The sequence below is a fragment of the Rhinopithecus roxellana genome, chromosome 16 (genome assembly GCF_007565055.1).
Source record: "Rhinopithecus roxellana isolate Shanxi Qingling chromosome 16, ASM756505v1, whole genome shotgun sequence".
NCBI classification, from domain to species: domain Eukaryota; kingdom Metazoa; phylum Chordata; class Mammalia; order Primates; family Cercopithecidae; genus Rhinopithecus; species Rhinopithecus roxellana.
The window spans coordinates 95,663,063-95,683,982 of record NC_044564.1 but is presented as its reverse complement, the minus strand read 5'-3'; the positions used below and the strand labels follow the sequence as shown (position 1 = coordinate 95,683,982).

The 20,920-nt window shown below is 42.2% G+C and overlaps 1 protein-coding gene across 1 annotated transcript in view; it reads left to right on the top strand.

Annotated features, from left to right (window-relative positions):
- The window catches only part of TTLL11 (tubulin tyrosine ligase like 11), a 285,983-nt gene that overhangs the window by 72,152 nt on the left and 192,911 nt on the right, over positions 1 to 20,920 (top strand). The window lies entirely within an intron of this gene.

Genomic DNA, 20,920 nt, shown 5'->3' with positions numbered 1-20,920 from the left:
TCCTCTTCTCCTATCATCAGGCAACAGTGGATCCACTTTCTGTCAAGATAACTTTGCACTTTGTAGAATTTTATGTAAATGGAATTATATAACAGGCACTCCTTTTGGGGGGGAGGTCTGGCTTCTTTCAGTTATTTTGAGATTCATCCATATTTGTAGTATGTATCAATACTTCATTGCCGAGGAGTATTCTATTGAATGTTTATACCACAGTTTGCTTAGACCTTCACCTGCTGCTGGACATTTGGGTTGATTCCAGTTTTCTGGCTGTGACAAATACACTATGCACACCTGTGTGTAAGTCTTTGCATGGACATGTTTTCATTCCTCTTGGGTGAATGCTTAAAAATGGAATTGCTGGATCATACAGTAGGTGTACATTTAATTTTAAAGAAAGTATTTATTGTCTTCCAAAGTAGTTGTGTCATTTTATAGTCCCATCCACAATGTATGAACATTCCAGTTCCTCCATATCTTTGCCAGAATTTGGTAATGGTCAGTCTATTTATTTATTTACTTAAGACAGGGTCTCGCTCTGTCGCCCAGGATGGAGTGCAGTGACCTGATTACAGCTCACTGCAACCTCCGTCTCCCAGGCTCAAGCGATCTTCCCAAGTAGGTGAAACTACAGGCACAGGCCACCACACCTGGCTAATTTTTGTATGTTTTTTAAAGACCGGGTTTCACCATGTTGCCCAGGCTGGTCTTGAACTCCTGAGCTTAAGTGATCTGCCTGCCTTGGCCTGCAAAAGTACTGGGATTACAGGCATGAGCCGTTGCTCCTGGCTCTCACCGTGTGGGGCCAGTGGTCAGTCTTTTTAATTTTAGCCATTCTAATAGGTATGTAGTGGCCTGTCATCAGTTGTATTTTGCACTTCCTAAAGACTAATGATGTGGAGCCTTCTTTTCATGTGCTTGTTTGCCATCCAGATATATTTTTTGATGAAATATCTGTACACATTTTGCCTATTTTTTTAAATTGGATTGTTTATTTTTATTATTGAGCTTTGAGAGTTTTTATATATTTTGAATACAGGTGTTTATGAGATATACCAATTGTAAATATTTCCTTCCAGTCTGTGCCTTGTCTTTTTTATTTTTTAATTTTTAATATTTGTGTCTACATAGTAGGTACATATACTTATGGGGTACGTGAGATGTCTTCTCATTCCCTTCTTATCTTTTGAAGAGCAAGTTTTCAATTTCGACAAAGTCCAATTTATCAGTTTTTTCTTTTATAGATCATGCTTTTTGTGTCATATATAGGAATTTGTATCTAATCCAAGCTCAAAAGATGTTCTCCTATGTTTTTGTCTAAAAGTTCTAGAGTTTTAGCTTTCATATTTAGTCTGTGATTCATTTTGAGTTAATTTTTGTCTGTGGTGTAAGGTATGGACTGAAGTTCACTTTTTTGCATATGAATATCCAGTTGTTCCAGAAACATTTGATCAAAACACTAATGTTTCTCTTCCAAATTGCGTTTTCACCAGTGTCAAAAACAGTTATCCAAATATGTTTAGGTATATTTCTGAATTCTCTATTCTATGTCATTGATTTATTTGTCTCTCTTTCTGCCAAAACCTCACTGTTTTGATATAGCTTTATAATAAGCCTTGAAATCAGGTAATGTAAGCTCTCCAACTTTGTTCATCTTTTTCAAAGTTGTTTTGGCTGTTGTAGTCCTTTGATCAGCCATATGAAATATAGAATCAGCTTGTCATTGTATATAAAAAAGCCCACTGGGATTTTGAATGGAATTGTGTTGAATCTATGTATCACTTTGAGTAGAATCAACATCTTAACAATGAGTCTTCTGACCCATCGACATAGTGTATCTTTCCTTTTTTTTTTTTTTTTTTTTTTTTTTGAGACAGAGTCTCACTGTCTCCAGGCTATAGTGCAGTGGCGCAATCTTGGCTCACTGCCACCTCCACCTCCCAGGTTCCAGCGATTCTCCCGCCTCAGCCTCTGGAGTAGCTGGGACTACAGGCGCCCGCCACCACGCCCGGCTAATTTTTTGTATTTTTAGTAGAGATGAGGTTTCACCATGTTGGTCAGGATGGTCTCGATCTCCTGACCTCATGATCCGCCCGCCTCAGCCTCCCAAAGTGCTGGGATTACAGGTGTGAGCCACCATGTACTTAACTTTTTGAACATATGGAAGTAACCTCTACTTAACTTTTTGACCTGTACTTAACTTTTGACCTCTACTTAACTTTTTGAACATGTGGAATACATTATTATCACTCTCTTAATGTCACTGTCTCCTAATTCTAACTCTGTCCATTCTGAGTTGGTTTTGATTTTTCTCTTCATTGTGGCCCATATCACGATGTTTTTTTCATGTCTGGTAGTTTTTCACTGGGTAACAGATATAGTGAATCTTACCTTATTTGGATGTTGGATATTTCCGTATTCCTGCACATATTCTTGAACTTTGTTGTAGGATCCAGTTAAGTTACTTGGAAATAGATTTCAGGTCTATTTCAAGATTTTCAAGATTTGTTAGGCAGGACTGGAGTGGTACTCAGTCTAAGGCTTACTATTCCTCACTACTCAAGCAAGAATCTTATGTGTGCTCTACCCAGTGCTCCATGAATCATGATGTTTTCTAGTCTGGCTGGTGAGAAAGACACTACTCCTGGCTCTGTGTGGACACCAGGCACTGCTACCTCTGCTTTTTTGGGGGTGTTTTTCAGGTAGTTTGGCCTTGGATAGTTTCCTCATGTGCATGCTGATCTGTACCCAGCAAAACATTTAAGGGAGACACTCCAGAGTTCTCTGTACAAAAGTGTCCTTCCCAATACTCTTTCCTGAGAACTCTGGCTATCTCAGTCTTCCCTGACTCACAGTTCCATTTTCTCAACTCAGAGCGTCCACTGGGCTTCACCAAGGTCCTACTGCCCCCACACTCTGCACTGCAGCCTGGAATCTTTCTTAAGATAGTAATCTGGGGCAATCCTAGGGTTCACATCGTTCAATTCCTGTCTCTCAGGAATCACTATCCTTTGTTGCCTCATATCCAGGTCTTCAAAACTGTTGTTTAACATATTTTGTCTACTTTTTGGTTGTTTGAGCGATGTGGGGCAAGAGTCAATCAAGTTTCTGTTATTACAGTTTGGCTGAAAATGGAAGTTCTCTAAAAGAATGAATACATAACAATAACAATAGCAACATTTGCTGAGTGTTTTTATCTAGATTGCTGTTTTGGGAAGTTTGGGCTGCTATAATGGAATATCATACACTGGATGACTTAAATAACAAACATTTCTTTTTCACAGTTTCGGAGACTGGAAATCCAAGATCAGCATACCAGCATGGTTGGGTTCTGGTGAGGGCCCTCTTCCTGGTTTATAGCTGGTCACCTTCTCATTGTATGCCTGCCTGGTAGAGAGAAAGGACTAGCTGCCTTCCTCCTCTTATAAGGAGACTAGTCCCATCGTGTGGGGTTCACCTCCATGCTCTAATTACCCTCCAAAGAGCCTATCTCTTAAAACCATCCCCTGGGGGGTTAGGGTTTCAATATGTGAACTCAGAGGTGGGGAGGGAACACAAGCATATAGTCCATAACAATTACCTAATTTAAAATTCTTCTGTTATTCATAGGAGAGGAAACTGAGTGGTTAAGTCATTTGGCCGGGGTAACACAGTTTGGAAGACTGGCTGCAGTGCCAATACTTTTCCCTTCTGTGTAATAATGTGGGAGGATATTTGAATAGATGTGTGTATAAGGTACAGAAATGTTCCAGAGAAAAGGAGTAAAACTTTGCTGGTGATGGGGAGCAGGGATGGACAGGGCTGAGGGCAAATGGAATAGAGGGAGAGAGAAAGCTTCCTGGTAGAGGTGACACCGGACCTGATTTTGTATAATGAGTTTAACTGACAGACCAGCCACAGAAGAGCATTCTACCTAGAAACAATAGCTTGTGCAAAGGTATGAAGTCATGAAATAGTATTGCATTTTGGAATGATGAGCAGTTTGGAGTCACTAAAGTTTAAGAGAAAAGGATTTAGGGCAGGCATGGTGGCTCACACCTTGTATTAGTTCATTTTCATGCTGCTGATAAAGACATACGTGGGACTGGGTAATTTATGAAGAAAAAGGGATTTAATGGACGCACAGTTCCACATGGCTGGGGAGGCCTCACAATCATGGCAGAAGGCAAAAAGCACATCTTATATAGTGACAGGCAAGAGAGAATATGAGAACCAAGTGAAAAGGGAAACCCCTTATAAAACAGTCAGATCTTGTGAGACTTCTTCACTACCACGAGAACAGTATGGGAGAAACCGGCCCCATGATTCAATTATCTCCCACTGGGGCACTCCCACAACACATGGGAATTATGGGAGCTATAATTCAAGATAAGATTTGGGTGGGGACACAGCCAAACCATATCATGCCTGTAATCCCAGCGCTCTGGGAGGCTGAGGCGGGCAGATTGCTTGAGTCCAGGAGTTGGAGACCAGCCTGGGCAACATGACGAAACCCTGTCTCTACTAAAAATATGAACGATTTACAGGTATGGTGGTGTGTGTCTGTAGTCCCACCTACTCGGGAGGCTGAGGTGGGAGAATCACCTGAGCCTGGGAGGTCGAGGCTATGGTGGGCCAAGATTATGCCACTGCATTCTAGTCTGGGCAAACAGTGAGACCTTGTCTCAAAAAAATAATAAAAATAAATGAAAAAGATCTGGCCCTAGATGAGGTGTGAGAAGGAGAAGGTGGATCACAGAAGGTCTTGAATGCCAGGGTAAAGCACTTATCAAGGGGAAGCCATGCAGGGGTTTTAAGTGGAGAGGCGGGAGGTATATTATCAGGTTCTAGTATTAGAAAGGCGGTCTGTTGGAGAGGATAGCGTAGATTGGGAGGGAAGAGAAATGAGACCTGTTAGAAAGGCTGTTCTATTCATCTAGGCAGAAGAGATGCTTAAGGTTGTATGGAGACACTCAGGCAGGAATCTTAGGCAGAGAAGGATCAGAGGTAAGGAATATTTGGAAGTTGGCATCAATGGGATTTGTAGACTGATAGAACTGAGAGTGAGGAAGAAGGTAGACTTGGTGCTTTCAGGAGTCTGCTGAGTCACTAATTGCCGAGATGGGAAACCCAAGAGGAGGAGGGGGTTAGTGGAGAAGAAGGAAAGTTAATTCCTTGGAGATGGCAAGTGTTTGTTGCTCAAGTATTGATGCCTGATTTTAGCTGTTCAGGGAGACTCTTTCCTCAGCAGTAAAACAGGGAGGCTGAGTTAGGTAACTGCTCTGGTCTTCCCGCTTTAGTGTTCTAAGCCCTGAAGTTTCAAAGCCCATTTGATTGATGCTGAAAGTCCTCAGGACTGGATAGTTCTCTAATATGAAGGAGGATTTCTTTGTCCACATAATGGAATCAATTTAAAAACTGCTGGTTTAGGGCCTAGTGCATACAGAATAAGACTCTAAAAACCCCACAGTAGTCGTTTGCTGGAGCTCCCTGACACCGTCATCTGTTCCTTACAGGATCTTGGTTCCCTCTCCTCGACTCAGTCCCATTTCTTCATCTCTTGAATGTGAAAGCGATTCTAGCCTTAGAGCAAGTGAGCATCCAGTGAGTCTGTGATGATGAAATGCAATGAATACAGGGTCTCCTGCTTCTGAAGCAAAGCATCACATTTTATCACGTGATGATGAAATGCTTTATTAGCTGCAAACCTGATTTTTTAAGAATGTGGCAATTAGGCCGGGCGCGGTGGCTCAAGCCTGTAATCCCAGCACTTTGGGAGGCCGAGACGGGTGGATCATGAGGTCAGGAGATCGAGACCATCCTGGCTAACACGGTGAAACCCCGTCTCTACTAAAAATACAAAAACTAGCTGGGCGAGGTGGCGGGCGCCTGTAGTCCCAGCTACTCGGGAGGCTGAGGCAGGAGAATGGCGTAAACCCGGGAGGCGGAGCTTTCAGTGAGCTGAGATCCGGCCACTGCACTCCAGCCTGGGTAGCAGAGCAAGACTCCGTCTCAAAAAAAAAAAAAAAAAAAAAAAAAAAAGAATGTGGCAATTAGCTGGGCACGGTGGCAGGCGCCTGTAGTCCCAGCTACTCGGGAGGCTGAGGCAGGAGAATGGCGTGAACCCGGGAGGCAGAGCTTGTAGTGAGCCGAGATCGCGCCACCACACTCCAGCCTGGGCGACAGAGGGAGACTCCGTCTCAAAAAAATAAAATTAAATTAAAAAAACAGAATGTGGCATTGTTATTTTAGTAGCTCCTTTGTTTTAATACAATGCATTGAAAGTAAAAATTCAAATAATATAGGCATGTGTAAAGTAAAAAGTGGAAAAAAGTCCCCACTCTTCAGAAATTGCTTTTGTTTAGTGTGTATCCTTTCAACCTTTTCCTGTGTATAAACAAATATAGCTATAACACACAGAGCTGTTTTTTCTTTAAAAATGCTTTTTTTCTAGGCTGGGCACGGTGGCTCACACCTGTAATCCCAGCACTTTGGGAGGCCAAGGCGGGCGGATCACGAGGTCAGGAGATTGAGACCATCCTGGCTAACACGGTGAAACCCCGTCTCTACTAAAAATACAAAAAAAAAAAAAAAAAAAAAAAAAAGAATTAGCCGGGCATGGTGGCGGGCACCTGTAGTCCCAGCTACTCGGGAGGCTGCGGCAGGACAATGGCGTGAACCTGGGAGGCGGAGCTTGCAGTGAGCTGAGATTGCGCCACAGCACTCCAGCCTGGGCGACACAGCGAGACTCCATCTCAAAAAAAATAAAATAAAATAAATAAATAAATAAAATGCTTTTTTTCTTTAAAAACATGGGATTATACTATCCATTCTTTTCTTTAGCCTTCATTTTCTCCCATTGAATGTGCACAGGACATCTTGCCATGCTAGTGCTGCATAGATGCATTATGACTTTAAAAATCATCACCCTATTGGCTGGGCACGGTGGCTCACACCTGTAATCCCAGCACTTTGGAAGGCCAAGACAGGCAGATCACGAGGTCAGGAGTTCGAGACCAGCCTAGCCAACATGGTGGAACCTCTTCTCTACTAAAAATACAAAAATTAGCCAGGGGTGGTGGTGGGCGTCCGTAATCCCAGCTACCCGGGAGGCTGAGGCAGGAGAATCCCTTGAAACAGGAAGGCAGAGGTTGCAGTGAGCCGAGATCACACCTCTGCACTCCAGTCTGGGCAAACAAGAGCAAAACTCCATCTCAAAAAAAAAAAAAAAAAAAAGCCTCACCTGTTGTTGATGAACATTTAGATATTCTCATATTTTTTGGTTCAACAAACGATGCTGAAGGGAATATCCTCACATAGGTATCTTTATACACCTGTGCCAGCATCTCCTTTGGATAGGTATCTCAAAGTGGAATTGACATACTAAATAATATAATGCATTGACATTTTTGACAGGTGAAAGCCAAACAGAGGGTTTTATTAGAGGTAGTGCACTTAATCCTGAGGGTAAAACAATGTCCTGACAGTGCCTCAGAAGTGAGGTCTCAGAGGTGTGTGTGTGCAGGGGCTTTGCTTTGTGATTCCTGGCAACAACAGGAGGAAATGTGAGTTTCTGTAAAACAACTGAAAACCTGACACTTTGTAGGTTATTTCTTACATTAATTAGGATTAAGTTTATTTCATTAAAGAAAGAGGAAGACCCACATTACCCTGCTCTTCATTTGCAAAACTGGTACTCAAATGTGATCAGCAGGTGGCACCAGGCAGAAGCGAGTGGGATTCTCAGTGAAAATTTTTGTGAAGAGTCGACGCGGATGCAGGCTTTCTTTCCAATTTTAGCAGATGGCCAATAAAAAAATTCCTTAGAGTTTATTTTGCATATGGTCTTCCATCTGGGTATTTGAGAAAAGTACAGTTTTGTTATCAAAACAGTATTTATTATGGTGAAAGAGTTTGTATTTCTCAGAAGAATTTTTCACTGAATATAGCCAAAAACCTGTTCAATAATGTTTTGCAGTTTCTTGGAGGGAAGCAGCAAGCATGAGATTCTTCCATTTTCCTCTCCGGTTACCACCCCAAGTTAGCGTTTATTGATTCAACTCCTCAAGACTGAATGAAGTGCATTATTTGCAAAAACCCCCAGAGAACAATGTCCTCCACTGGGTTTAGGAACCAGGAAAATGTGGCATTATAAGTAGGTCAGAGTCAAGGCAGAAAGAAAACTTGCAGTGTGAAGTGTATATTCTTCGTCCTGATTCCACATGTATCGAATAACCTTCCGGTAAATCGATTACTCGCATCATTTTTCTTCCTGTAGACAATGTGCTGATTTGACTGACTTTGGGTATCCCAATGGCTTATCAAGAAGATGCAGTTTAAACTCCTGCACGTGCCTTATAGAGCCCTTGCCAACCTCGGCAGCTACACTTGTCCCCATTTCTGAACTCTTCCTCCTGGGTCCTTCCATAGTCAACCTTTTATTAGATATTCAATGGCATCAAGACCTCACTTACCTCTGACTGCCTTTCTTTTTGCCTGGAGCACCCGTCTTCTTTCTTTTCACCCCACTCCCACTTCCAGGCTGCTGCTTTTTACCTGACAATTTTGTTAACTTTTCAGATTCCTGCTTAGCTTTAACTTTCTCTATAAAGCCTGCTCTGCCCCCGACGTCTGGAGCAAGTTCTCAACAGCACCTTGTTGTTTTTCTTTTCATGGTACGTATGCTACTTACACTGTCTAGTGACTACCTGTATAATTACCTTTCCCTCCTACTGTAAGTTCCACAAGGGCAGTGACCAGATGGGTCTCATTCATCATTACCTCTCCAGCGCCTGTCACAGTGCGTGTCATACAGTAGGAACTCAAATATATTTGCCAAATTGAGTTGCAAATGAATATGCATATTCTGTGGTTTACTTTTTTTTTTTTTTTTTTGGCTCTTGTGAGTTTAGTCACCAAAGGTTAGCCTCTTTGAGGCCAGGGGTATCTGCAGGACCCAGCCTGTCACTTCACAAGAGAGTGGGCCAGGCTTGGAGCATGAAAAACTTACCAAAGTGATGCCATCCAGTGGGAACGCCGGGTGGTCACCAGCCAGCCTTTCTCTGGTGATGACCCAACCTTCAGCCACACACATTGCCCTCACACATCTGCAGCAAGCCTGGGGAGTGACATGGAGAATGCAGTGTCTCCTGCTTCTGAAGCACGGCATCCCTGGAGGCCGATGCAGTGGCCTTGGGTTCTGGTGTATAACTAGTAAAAGAGTAAAGACAGAAGTGAGGGGACTCCAGCTGTCAGAAGAAGGCAGATGATTCAAAGTGGTTGGCAGGGACTCCACAGGAGCCATGGTTTCACCTCCCCATCTGCTTCCAGTGTTGTTTCCTTTGTTGCCAAAAATAGAACTTCACCTCCCGCTTGGATGTATCATGCTGCTCTTGTGCCCCTTGCTTAACAGTTCAATGTGTTAACTGGGAAAACAATATCATCTGAAACTCAGGATGCTGCTCCTCTCTGGAAAGTATATTTTCCTTTCTGGAAAACATACTTAGATCCTATTCATCAGGAAGTCCTTTTAAACAGCCCAAGTGATGACTGGCATCTGTGTTGTGCTTGCAGTTTACAAAGTGATTTTTATATACATGACCTCTTTTATCTTCACTCCATTTGGGAAGGTATCATGATCTCCAATTTACAAATGAGGAAATAAAGGATCAGAATCACAGGTGCTTGCTCCCGGTTATACAACTGCTGGTGTACTCAGATATTCTTACGTGGTTTAGTGCAATCATTTCCTGAGGCCTACTAAGTGCCAAGTGCTATGGATACAAAATAAGTTAGAAATCCCCTTGCCCTCAGGATTTCTGGTAGAGGAGGGTGATCTTTCATTCATTCAGTTCATTCGGTGCCTGTGTTTATATGCATTTATAGGCTCTACATCCCATCATCTTTCCACTATATCATGTTCTTATTCATCATCTTATAGATGAGGAAGCTGAGATTCAGAGGGTTGAGTAACTTGTCCACAGTCCCATGGACTATAGGTTCATGTAGCCGGGACTAAGACCCACATCTTCTGACTCTGTCACAATTTCCTTTACTATGAACAAATATTTACTAAGTGCCCTCTATATGTCCAGCGCTGGCAGACTGGGGAGACAGACAAAACATATAGTCTCAGCTTCCAATGAAGCATCCTGCTTAGCAGAGGAGACGGATGGTCCAAGCTGGGATGTAATTAAACACAGGCACTATGGAAACCAGCATAACATGGAGTGGGGAAGGTGGGAAGGTGGAGAAGTCAGGAAAAGTTCCTATGAAGTCATTTCAAGTGAAATGGAACACTGAACTGGAGTCAGGAGACCTAGGTTCAAGTCTTTTTATTTTATTTAATTTTTATTGTTTTGAGACAGTCTTGCTGTGTCTCCCAGGCTGGAGTGCAGTGGTGTGATCTTGGGGCACTGCAACCTCTGCCTCCCGGGTTCAAGCAATTCTTCTGCCTCAGCCTCCTGAGTAGCTGAGATTACAGGCCTGCGCCACCATGCCCAGCCAATTTTTGTATTTTTAGTAGAGACAGGGTTTTGCCATATTGGCCAGGCTGGTCTTGAACTCCTGGCCTTAAGTGATCTGCCTGCCTCTGCCTCCCAAAGTACTGGGATTACAGGCCTGAGCCACGTGCCTGGCCATAGGTTCAAGTCATGACTCCACCTCTTCACTGACTGTGAGACCCTGGCCAAGTCATCTAGCCTTCCCCCACCTGCCAAGGCTTCTTCAGTGCCTCTTCTGCAAAAGGAGGAGATTGTAGATTTTCGCTAAGATCCCTTTCTTCTAATTGTTTGTGATTCTGTGGGTTTGGCTTTCCTGGACTTTCATAAAACTCTTCACTGGAGTTAAAATTCTGCACAAATTTCTGCTGCCAACGTTTCAGTTGGAGCTCAAAGGGCTTTATGTAATCCATCACCTTCTTGCTAATGCTGGGGTCAGTGTAGTCTGGGGCTCAGCATCACAGCCAGTAATGAAGGCTGCAGTACAGCTGCCTCTGTGGGGCTGGCTGTGGCAACCCCCAGGCAATGGCAATTCCTTTACCTCTGCTCCACCCCCCAGGTGAGGAACTGAAGCTGTATCTGCACATTCCTTGCCCAGTATCCCTGTGGTATGATTGACTGAGACTAGCAGATATTGGCTAAGCCAAGGCATCCTTCCTGTTGGCTCCTTCTGAAGGCCATTCAGAAAGATTCATATCTATCAAGGTTCTCACACTTCTTGACTGTTGCCCTTGCCCCCATTTCTTCTGCTGGGAGACCCTTCCTGCTTTTCTCCACTGCACAAACCTTCGCTACGTATCCTTGTTCAGAGCTGATGTCTCCAAATCTGTGAAGGCCCTTTCTGATACTTCCTCCCCTACTCCACCTCCTATACCCCTGCTGCCTTGACTGTGGGACAGTTGACCACTCTGTCCTCTGATCCCAATCCTGTACTCTCTCAATTATAGGACCCAAAAATACGCTATTTGCAGTGTTCCAGGCTGAGAGACAGTGAGGCAAGGGTTTGGGGTCAGAAATCCTTTCAATCCTAGGTTGAAATCCTTTCTTCATTACTTCCTAAGTGTATCCCTTGGTAAGTTAATTACTCTGAGCCTCAGTTTTCTCATCTGTAGCATCAGAGGTTTGCTAGGAGAATCACACTGTATCCCCTCACTAAGTGAACATTTACTTATCTGCTCTCCCTGTTAAACGGGGTCCCTTGAGGAACTAGAATCTGGTCAGATTTATTTCTGCTCCCTAGTGCCCAACAAAAAGGGACCTTCAGGTGTATGTGTGAAATGAATGAATATTAAAAAAGGATTTGCAGTTTCAAATGGAAATCGAAGATGGAGCTAAGAATTGTCAGACAAAGCATTCTGGGTCTTTCTGGCTTTTTGAAAATGTGGAAATGAATGTATTTTAATTTTTAATAAAAATATGATCTTGAGATGAATTATCTCATTATGTGATGATAGATCATTTAGTAGAAGAAACGAGCTAAGACTTCTTTTTGACTGAAATTGTATCCCTGTTTGGCTTAACTTGGTGTGTGTGTGTGTATGAGTGTATTTCTTTCCTCTGCCGGAGACAGTCCTGTGCAATAACACTTCCAATGCTAGGAGCTTATTGTTTAATTTTCTAAACTTCAATTTGCTCCCAAATACATTTAATGTCTCAAATCACAACTATTACAATCTTGCTACCTTGCTGTACTGATTTATTATGTGGAATTTTGAGATGAATATGATCATTAGAGGGCCACGGCTTTAATGTACTTTTTTTTCTCTCTCTCTCTAATGACAAGCTTTTAAAAAGAAAAAGTAGGAGAAGTAAACATTTTTCTGGGAGAGACTATTTTAAAGGTCAAGAAAACCTTGCTTCCCCAAAGGAAGTTAAAGGTCATCTTTCACCCCTCAATTTTTGTCCTTTCATTTCATTTTGCAAAAGTTCTTAGTGATGTCGCTTGAGTCACTTAACTTGAGATGTCTAATTTTCTACGAGAAAATAGTAGAGTCAGTCTTGACTTCAAGTGCCATGCCCAAGCTTAGGTAGTCCTCTCTGGGTACTTAGCAGGTACTAAGAACCGTTAGGTGACAGATCTTGCTTTGAATCATATTTTTATGACACTGAAAGCCATATTTTTAACTATCCTGTAAACTGCAACTCTGATTTTGAGGACATTTTTGACAGATTTCAGTTCTACAGAGAATTATCTTGGAAGTAACATATTAAATGTAAACAGATGTGATATGGAATATTCAAATACCCATGGAAAGCTGTCCCTCCATTGGATATATTTGTGAATACAGCTAACAATACTCTATGTGAATGCTGGTTTTTGTAGCAGCATACCTAAAGGTTAGATGTCCATCCACGTGCAGAGGATGGCAAATTTCCTGTAAAAGCCAGAGAGTAACTCTTCAGCTTTGTGGGTCATAGAGTCTCTGTCATAATTACTCAGCTCTGCTGTTGGAGTGTGAAAGCAGACATAGATCATACGTAAACGAGAAAACTTTCTTTACAAAACAGGCACTGGTGTACTTGAACCATGCTCCAAAGTTTGCCAGCCCCTGAGATAGAGGGCTAAAATCATCTCACTTCATTGAGGAGGCTCTAAAAGGGTGCTACAATTGCAGCAAGAAAAAATAGATGTATTTTCATTTTAAGCAATACCTGAATCTCATTTTTATGAAGGGAGAGAGCCGACATAGTTTTCATTTTCACTTAATACAACTTTCATTGCGTGTCAGTTGTATTAAATGATGATTAAGAAGAAAGGGACTTATGTTAATTGATAAAGGTAATTTGTAAGGAAGAATGTCAGATTAAACATTAGAAGGCACTTCAGAGGCAGTATTAGTACATGAAATAATGTTAAGAAAAATATAGTAAAGCTCAATACTAGTACATCTATACAGGTTTAATGACCACCTAAGATACAGTTTATCTTGGAGAAATACAAAGGCAAAGAGGAAAGTGGAAAAAAAGAAATATTAGAGAATTAAATTATTTAGTTTATGGGAAATTATATGATTATTTATTAAAATTACTTATATATAGTAGCCATCTCTAGAGATAGCAAAGAAGAAATAGATCAGCCTTTATGGACTGGATAAATGATTTTGAACTATCTGAAATCATGGAATGGATTCATATAACCTCTTGAAATTAATACATCTCTATTATTCTATAGTTTTATGAAGCAGACACTAAAATGACTATATATATGTGTGTATACAAAGTCATATATGTTTTAAACTTTTATTTAAAGTCATATATATACACACAATATTCATTCTTCTCTGGATAGTATATAGTATTATATATGTGTATATATATGTTCTTTGTGTATATCTACTTATATATAGTGTTTATATAGTAAATGTGTTTACACATTATGGTATATGTAGTACATACATATATAATATGTCTACACATGTATACTATACAGAGAATAGAGAACAATAAGTAATGTACAGATAAATATTTATGCATCATTCATTTTATTAAATTTTCACATCAAAAAAGTTGGTGAAGTTAACAGTGAGTAGATATTAACAATTTTTAAAATTTTAATAAATTTGCATTTTTATTGTTTACTTAATAAAATTATCATTTTATTATGTTAAAATAAATATTTAATTGACAAATAAAAATGTATGTATATATCATGTACGACGTGTTGTTTTGAAATATGTATACATTATGGAATGGCTAAATTGAGCTAATTAACATGCAGATTACTTCACATATATATCATTTTTGTTTATGGTGAGAACACTTAATATCTACTCTCAGTAGCAATTTTCAAGAATACAGGCCGGGCGCCGTGGCTCAAGCCTGTAATCCCAGCACTTTGGGAGGCCGAGACGGGCGGATCACGAGGTCAGGAGATTGAGACCATCCTGGCTAACACGGTGAAGCCCCGTCTCTACTAAAAAATACAAAAATCTAGCCGGGCGAGGTGGCGGGCGCCTGTAGTCCCAGCTACTCAGGAGGCTGAGGCAGGAGAATGGCGAAAACCCGGGAGGCAGAGCTTGCAGTGAGCTGAGATCTGGCCACTGCACTCCCGCCCAGGCGACAGAGCGAGACTCCGTCTCAAAAAAAAAAAAAAAAAAAGAATACAATACATCGTTATTAACTATACTCACCATGTTGTAAAATAGATCTCTTGAACTTATTCCTCTAATCTAACTGAAATTTTGTATCCTTTGACAAATAGCTCCCCAATGGCCCATAGCTCCCCAGTGGCCCCAACACCTCTAGGCCCTGGTAACCGTAATTCTGTTCTCTACTTCTATGTGTTCAACTTGTTTAGATTTCACAGATAAGTGAGATCATGCAGCGTTTGTCTTTCTGTGCCTGGCTTATTTCACTTAACGTCCTTCAGATTCATCCATGTTGTTGCAAATTGCAGGATTTCCTTCTTTCTTAGGGCTGAACTATATTCCATCGTGTAAACATGCCACATTTTCTTGATTCATTCACCCGCAATGGACACAGGTTGATTCCATATCTTGGCTATTGCAAATCATGCTACAATAAGCATGGAGTGTGGATCTCTCTTCGACATATTGGTTTCATTTCCTTTGGATAAAAACCTAGTAGGATTTCTGCATCATGATGGGTAGTTCTATTTTTAATTTTTTTGTTTTCCATAATGGCTGTACTAATTTACATTCCCACCAACAGTGTGCAAAGGTTCCCTTTTCACCACATCATCTCCAACATGGTGTCTTTTTGATAATAGCTGTTCCAACAGGTGTGAAGTGACAGCTCATTGGGTTATTAATTTGCAGTTCTCTGATGATTAGTGGTTCTGAGCATTTTTTCATATCCCATTGGCCATTTGTATGTTTTCTTTTGACAAGTATCTATTCAGATCCTTTGCCCATTCTTTAATAGGGCTGTTTGTTTTCTTACTACTGAGTTGAATATCTTATATATTTTGGATATTAACCCTTTATCAGATGTCTGGTTTGCAAATATTTTCTCCCATTCCATAGGTTGTCTCTTTATTTGGTCGACTGTTTCCTATTCAGATTTTGACAATTATCCTAATGATGTATAGCAAAAGAAAGTCCCGGATCGTGCATCACATTTGGTCGTTGTGTCTTTTTAGTCTCCTTCAATCTGGAAGAACTTCTTAGTCTCTCTTTGTGTTTCATGACATTGGCATTTTTGATGAGCACAGGCTATTTAGTACACTGCCCCTCAATTTGGGTTTGTCTGGGGTTTCCTCATTATTAGATCCAGGATACACATTTTTGGCAGGAGTACCACAGAAGCAACATTGTGTTTTTCTCATGGGTATCATATCTGGAGGCACATGATATCCATGTGTCTTATTACTGGTAATGTCAACTTTAATCATTTGGCTAAGGTGGTGTCTGCCAGATTTTCATGGAAAAGTTGCTATTTTCCCCTTTCTAATTAGTAGGTATCTTGTGGGAAGATACTTTAAGACTACGTAATGTCCTGTTACTCCTCAGACTTTCACCCCCAAGTCTTCACCTCTGCTAACGATTCTTGCCTGAATCAGTTATTATTGTGATGTGGCCAAATAGTGATTATCTACCTCCATCCTCCCTTCTGCATTTGTTCATTTGTTAGCTGAGTTTCTACTGCAAGAGAGAGCTTTGCCTTCTGATTTTCTGAACTATCTATGTATGTGTGCATGCCTGTTAGTGTACACTCATGGATTCTTATTTTGTTCTGTGGGTTATAATATTTTACCATCATTATCTATTTTGATCCTCAAATTTATTTGAGATTTGGCCATGGAGGCCTGAATCCCCCCCCCCCCCTTTTTTTTTGAGATGGAGTTTTACTCTTGTTGCCCAGACTGTAGTGCAGCAGCATGATCCCGGCTCACTGCAACCTCTGCCTCCTGGGTTCAAGTGATTCTCCTGCCTCAGCCTTCTACAGGCGTCAGCCACCACGCCTGGCTATATTTTTTGAATTTTTAGTAGAGACAGGGTCATTTTCTGAGCACCCTTTTACTTCTGCCACAAGAAGATGTTCCAGGCTTTTCTTATATTTTTCCTGCCCTGCCCTGGAGTCAGTTAATTCTCCAAGAAAGCCTGGTTTCTTTTCATGGGTGCCAGGTGTGCGTATTGCTACGGGGTGTCATTCCAGTGCCCTCTCCCCTACTTTTAATCCAAATTATTTGTGATGTGTTTAGTATCCTGAAATGAAATATAAGCAACCTATACATGTAGTTAAAATAAAAACAACCCCACCCTAAATGCTTGCTAAAGCAGAAAAATAAGGAAAAGTTCTTTTTTTGAGAGAGCATCTCACTCTGCCACCCAGGCTAGAGTGCAATGGCTCGATCTTGGCTCACTGCAGCCTCCACCTCCCAGGTTCAAGCAACTCTCATGCCTCAGCCTCCCAAGTAGCTGGAATTACAGGCATGTGCCACCATGCCTGACTAATTTTTGTATTTTTAGTAAAGATGAGGTTTCATCATGATGGCCAGGCTGGTCTTGAACCTCCTGGCCTCAATAATCTGCCCGCCATGGCCTCCCAAAGTGCTGGGATTACAGGTGTTAGCCACCACATGTGGCCAGAAAAACTCTTTATAATGAAATACTATACAATTCAATAAGTAAATACTTTGGCACGTTATACTCTATGACATAACGAAGTGGTCAGATGCTACCACTACCTTTAATGAATAAGTTTAGATACAAGAAAAGTGAGACAATATTTGATTAGTTATTATAGTCTCTTTAATATTTCTTCATATTTAACATTTTAAACTATTTTCCTATATAATCACTGGGTGTTGTATGAGTGACTTAAATACCGTGAGCCACAATATCATTAGTGATATGTTTCTGAAATATCAACTAGACTAAAAAAAAATCCAGAAAAAAAGCAAAGTGTAATTTCTCTCTTTACATGATTCTTTTTTTGAGATAGAGTCTTACTCTGTTACCCAGGCTGGAGAGCGCAGTGGTGCGATCTCAGCTCACTGCACTCTCCGCCTCCTGGGATCAAGCAATTCTCCTGCTTCAGTCTCCCGAATTGTTGGGATTACAGGCACCCGCCACCACGCCCGGCTAATTTTTGTATTTCAGTAGAGACGGGGTTTCACCATGTTGGCGAGGCTGGTCTCGAATTCCTGACCTCAAGTGATCCACCCGCCTTGGCCTCCTAAAGTGCTGGGATTACAGGCGTGAGCCACCGTGCCTGGCCCTTATTTACATGATTCTTATATTCTTGGAATATTATGATACTCAGTTTGAACCCTGTAAAAACACTTTATATGTAACAGGGAGTTGGAGTCTAGGCTGTCTTCATGTTATATACAGATAGATTATTCACCCTTGTTAAGGTGTGGCAGAACTGCCCAGCTCATGGCTGTCTGTGTGGCACTCCAGGCCTCTGCCCAATAATACCTTCCATGCATTGTGACAATGAAAAACACCCCTGGAAATTTCCAAAACCCTCCCTAGGTGGCAGTACCAGCCTCACTGAGTTACACGAATGGATCCTTACGGAGTAGAAGTGTTCTCATCTCTCTTCCTTAAAAAACACGCTGTTATGTTGCTGGAGGGCATTTGATTTTTGACACATTCCAGAATTATGTTTAACGCTATGGGTTTGCCTGATTCCCACTTTACTTTCTGAATCAGAATGGACCTGGTCTGTCTCCCTGCCTGGCTGGGGAAATGGCCTGAGTTCATCGCCAGGGTAGCTAGAACTTGCGTGCAGAGAGGGCACCAGCAGGAAGGTTTGTGACCTCTCAGCACAATGCCACCCTGCAAGCAACCTTATCATAACCCTTGTTCTTCAGAGAGTGTGTAGGATCTTGGAAGCCCTAAGCAGAATTCTCAACGGGGTTATCATACGGATGCCTCCATTGTACAGGTAAGGAAACTGAGACCCAGAGAGGGAAAGAGACTTGGCTGAATCACATAGCAAGTCAGACACTAATTAGGCTTTGAGTTGAAGTCAGTACCAACAAATAACTGAATCTTAGGGGTTGGAAAGGACCTGAGAGACCATCCAGGCCACTGCCCCGCTGGATGAATCCCCTCCACACCCAGACAGATGGTCAGGCTCCAGCCTGTACTTGATCATCTTCAGAAATGGGCAGTTTACTATTTCTCAATGTACTTTGTCACATGACGGGACTGCTCTGACTTTTAAAATATTCCTGGCCGGGTGCGGTGGCTCAAGCCTGTAATCCCAGCACTTTGGGAGGCCGAGACGGGCGGATCACGAGGTCAGGAGATCGAGACCATCCTGGCTAACACAGTGAAAGCCCGTCTCTACTAAAAAATACAAAAAACTAGCCGGGCGAGGTGGCCAGCGCCTGTAGTCCCAGCTACTCGGGAGGCTGAGGCAGGAGAATGGCGTGAACCTGAAAGGCGGAATTTGCAGTGAGCTGAGATCCGGCCACTGCACTCCAGTTTGGGCGACAGAGCGAGACTCCGTCTCAAAAAAAATAAATAAAAAAAAAATAAATAAATAAAAATAAAAATAAAAATAAAAATAAAATAAAATATTCCTGAGTTGACACATTTCTCCCTGTGTCTCATCCTCCTTTCCATCCTCTCTGGGTGCAGTTTGGCCCTCTTGATCCCATGGGACATGTATGTTACCTATACCCCCTATGACAACCCTTTAGAAATGCCAAAATTGTATCCATGTCTCCTGGGCTTTTTTCAGTCTCTGGCATTCTACTTGGCACTGAGATTATTGTGATGAACCAACCGGATGTGGTTCTTGTCTTTTTGGAGCTTTTATTACAGTAGGAAGACAAAGACTACACAAGTATGAGCAGGTGTACTAAGGCTCACTGCCCCATGGCCTCCACCAATGTGGTGTCATGGGCCCTGGGGTTGGCCAAACTGCATTTGATTCCATCCACGGTGACATGCGTGGCCTCGCAGTACTGCTTTCAGTCTATCAAACTCAAATAATCACGATCTCATAAGGGTGTTGGAAAGATGAGCAAGAGAGAGTATTAATAAGAATGCTGTATTGGGAGACCGAGGTGGGTGGATCACCTGAGATCAGGAGTTCGAGACCAGCCTGACCAACATGGTGAAACACTGTCTCTACTAAAAAAATACAAAATTAGCTGGGCATGGTGGTGCATGCCTGTAATCCCAGCTACTTGGGAGGCTGAGGCAGGAGAAGTGCTTGAACTTGGGAGGCGTAGGTTGAAGTGAAATGAGATTGCACCATTGCACTCTGTTACCCAGGCTGGAGAGTGCAGTGGTGCGATCTCAGCTCACTGCAGCCTCTGCCTCCTGGGATCAAGCAATTCTGCTGCTTCAGTCTCCCGAGTTGTTGGGATTACAGGCACCTGCCACCATGCCCAGCTAATTTTCGTATTTTCAGTAGAGACAGGGTTTCACCATATTGGCCTGGCTGGTCTCGAAATACTGTACAATGCCAGGCACTCCAGCCTAGACGATAAGAGTGAAACCCAGTCCCAAAAAAAAAAAATGCTGTAAAGCGTTCAGCATCCTGATGCTCAATGCACATTAGTTTCTTTCTCTTTCTTTTTCCTTCCCCCAGTCTGACATGTTTGGAGCATCTTCCAGAAAGGGCTTAAAGCTTGGAACAAAATGATTTATCAGAGGAAAATCAGCCAGATTTATCTCTGCTGCTCTTGAATTTCACCCTTTGGTTAGATAACCATGAGGTACTTTATATTTTTATTTTATTAATTTTTTGAGACAGAGTCTCACTCTGTCACCCAGGCTGGAGTGCAATGGCGTGGTCCCAGCTCACTGCAACCTCCGCCTCCCGGGTTCAAGTAATTCTGCCGCCTCAGCCTCCAGAGTAGTTGGGACTACAGGTGTGTGCCACCACACCCGGCTGATTTTTGTATTTTTATATTTTTGGTAGAGACAGGGTTTCACTATGTTGGCCAGGCTGGTCTCAAACTCCTGACCTCGTGATCCACCTGCCTTGGCCTCCCAAAGTGCTGGGATTACAGGTGTGAGCCACCAGGGCTGGCCAGGATACTTTAAACATTGTACAGGCAAAACACAAAAAAGGAATGTATGCAGCCAGGCCCGGTGGCTCACACCTCTAATGCCAGCACTTTGGGAGGTTGAGGTGGGCGGATCACGAGGTCAGGAGTTCGAGACCAGCCTGACCAGCATAGTGAAACCCCATCTCTACTAAAAATACAAAAATGTTAGCCAGGCATGGTGGCGGGTGTCTGTAATCTCAGCTACTCAGGAGGCTGAGGAAGGAGAATCGCTTGAACCTGGGAGGCAGAGGTTGCAGTGAGCTGAGATTGCACCACTACACTACAGCCTGGGTGACAGTGCGAGACTCCATCTCAAAAAAAAAAAAAAAAAAGGAACATATGCATATTTTGATTAAAGTTGAAGGCAAAAAAGTAAATGATCTCACAGATTAATTGCTAAAATGTTATAATATATATTGACTAGGGGGCGGAGCAAGATGGCCGAATAGGAACAGCTCCAGTC